The sequence below is a fragment of the Tupaia chinensis genome, unplaced genomic scaffold (assembly GCF_000334495.1).
Source record: "Tupaia chinensis unplaced genomic scaffold, TupChi_1.0 Scaffold000604_1, whole genome shotgun sequence".
Taxonomy (NCBI): domain Eukaryota; kingdom Metazoa; phylum Chordata; class Mammalia; order Scandentia; family Tupaiidae; genus Tupaia; species Tupaia belangeri.
In genome coordinates, this window is record NW_006160122.1 from 322560 (window position 1) to 325776 (window position 3217).

Genomic DNA, 3217 nt, shown 5'->3' on the forward strand with positions numbered 1-3217 from the left:
CCCCCCCTCTGGGTGGGGGACGGGTCCCCAGCCACTAAGGCTAGGCAGCGATCCAACGAGACATGAATAATCCGGCTCCCCCCGGGTTAGCTGTCCACCCCACACCGTTTCCAGCCTCTTAATACTTTCACAATACGACCTATTTATTTATTTTAAAAATTTGCTGAAGGGAGTGTGTGCTTGCTCGAGAGAGACAGAGACAGGGAGAAGGAAGGTGGGAACGCACCCCATGATGGGGAATGGGCATGCCATAATCCTTTCTCCATCTTTCCCTCCCTTCAGGACCCTGGGCTCACACGCACACACACCCAGTGTGTTTTTCAAGCCACCAGGTCTAGGACTCGAACCGTGCCATTGGCCATGTGGAATCTAGTTGTCCTAGCTGGCACACCACTGCCTGGCTCCACAACTAAATTTTCTCTCTCTCTTTTTATTTTTATTTTTTGAGAGATTTTTTGCTATAGGGCATGTGCAATTGCCAGAGACACAGAGAGAGAGAGACAGACAGAGAGACAGAAAACAAGAAATCACCACCAGGAGGGATAGCCATGCTGCAACGGCCATCTTAGAATCTCAGGCATGCACATACATGCCCAGTGTGAGGTTTAAACCTCTGAGTCAGGACTGGAACCGAGGTAGCCCATGCGAGAGTCCAGTCACATAACCATCACGCCCCCTGCTGGTTCCCCCACAACTAAATTTTAACACATGAATTTGGGGGGTCACATTCAAACAGTTGCACCAGGCTTACCCTCGCTGGTACCTGCCACGCAGCAGCCAGTCCAGGGCTCAGGGCTGTCCTGGTACGGGCTGGGACTTACCTGCTCCCCATACCCCGTTTCCGACCACCCCACATCTCCAGGGGTTGAGTCTGTCTGGTTTGCTGCCCCTTCCCAGCTCAGGTTATACGGTAATCGTTTCCCCCTTCCAAGCTCCCTCTCTCCCCCAACTTTCCTATTGGAACCCTGGGAGCCCTGGTTTAGCTGTGCCAGGTCTCAGCAGAGAGCACCCAGGAGCCAGCTGGTAGTGTGGTGGTTGTGGTGGCTGGGCCCCACATGGCTGACTGTGAGGTTCGAGTCCTGTTCCCGGTGGCTTCAAGGGCATGCCAGGCACGTGTGTGCATACCTGGATCCTGGGAGGAGCGTGGAGGAGGGGAACAGCGGCGTGGCTATCTCCTAGGGGTACGCCCTCTCTGTTTCTCTCTGGTGAGCATACACACTGTAACCAAAATTCAAACGAAAGAAAGAAAAAAAAAAAGAAACAAAGCAAGTGCCTTGGACTCCTGTGAGGACTCCCCAGGAAATTGCCAAATCGATCACTCGGGGCTTCCCACTTCAGACACAATCCGTAAGGTCCCAGGCCACCATCCCTCGGCCCACAGCCGCGTCAGGGAACCGCTTACAATAATACCATTACTCTCCTTAGCCGGGGGCAGGCTGAGCCCGCGCTGAGGCAGCCTCACCATTAGAACCCCGCAGAAACAAAGTAATAGCCCGCACAGAGAGCCATTTGTAATGTTGCTGTAATTCCCATGATTCATTAAACAGGAATGGAAAATGATAACATTCCCCTGGAAAAAACCTCCTCCCGGAGTCACACGCTGAGTTCACTTGGCTCAACTGTTTTATTGACTAAGCATCTTCTTGTGCTGATGTGAGGCGCCAGGCCCTGCGCCGTCCAGTTTTACCTCAGCTCAAATGGGAACAGGGGAGAGGGTCTTGCCTGGGACAGGGTTTGAACTTGGAAATGGCCCTGCGGCCCCCACATGGGTGGCCCAGTCCAGCATCTCCTACAGACTGGGGCCTTCTAGTGTGGAGCGCCCGTTTGACCACGGCCTGATCGACCCTGAGCTGGCCTCGCTCAGCGGTGGAAGTCTGGCTTGGGAAGTGCCAGGCAGAGCTTCCCAGCCCCCGAACTAGACTCTGGGGACCCTGCCTGCTCGCCCTTCCCCTTCTTTTCCTCTGTGCGGTCTCAGACCCAGGCCCTTTGGGGTCTCTGGCAGAGTGGCCTCTGGCACCCAGGCTGCGTGCAGTGCCCTTCTTTCTGCACCCCTGCCTGGCTCAGGCCTTGTGGCTCTGGTCCACCCAGCTGTGCCGTGCCTGGTTACCCGCCTGGTGTCTCCGTCTCCAGCCACCCTGCAGCCTCTCTGCATGACCGGAGTGACTGCCGGAAAAGCACATCTGGCCACATTTACTCGGTGGCTTCCCTCGGCAGCTCCCTGCCCATGGCGCTCCACCCAGATGCCCTGCCTGGTGCACTCAGACCTTCCCAAGCTGGCCTCGGCCACCGCTCCGGCTCCTCCTCCAGTGGCTCCCACCCTCAGCCCACCAAGCACTCCGGGTTTTAGGGACCCTCCGGGCGATGTGGGTCCCAGGCTGTACTGCTCATGCTCACTGCCTTCCCCTCTGTTCCACAGCCTCTCATTCTCTGGGAGACCCTGACTCCGCCTTGGACCAGCTGCCCCTCTGTCTTTGCCATCACAGTTAAAGGCACCACCCCCAAATGTAGTGCCACCTTCCTCTTTCTCTCACCGCACATCCCTGTATCTGTCTGTCACCAAATCTTACTGGCTCTAACTTCAAAATATGGCCAAACTCAGCCTGTTCCACCAAGGCCTTGCCTGGCCATGGCTGGAACCTCATCGCGGGTCTCCCCGCCTCTGTCCTTCCTCTCCCCAGTCCCGTTCTGCTGCCTGTGAGTCTGACATGCTGCTCCTTCGCTGCACACCTCGCGGCTTCCTATGTCACTCAGGAAGAGGCCACAGGCCTCCGCGGCGCCTTGAAGGCTGTCCGCAGTCTTCCCCTGCGGCCTCCCTGGAGGCATCTACTGCAGCTCCTGCATTCTCGCTCTGCTTTAGTGACCTGGCCTCTCTGCTGTTTCTTGACCAAGACAAGCACACTCCTGCCCCAGGGCCTTTGCTCACTCCTTGAAATATATACTCACTCCTTGAATTGTCCTTTGCCAAACTCTGGTTTGGCTCTGTCCTGAGCGCTCTGTCCCACATGTACTCAGTTTTCTGCAGTGTCACCTTTTCAGGAGGCCTTTCCTGACTGTTCTCCAAAGTGCTGCAGACTACCTATTTCTCTGGCACTGTCTGGTTCCTTTAATTAATTAATTAATTTTTGCTATAGGTGCACGCACTTGTTGGAGAGGGACAGAGAGAGATAGAGGGAAAGTGAAAAAGCACCCCACAGGGGGGTTGGCCCTGCTGTAATCC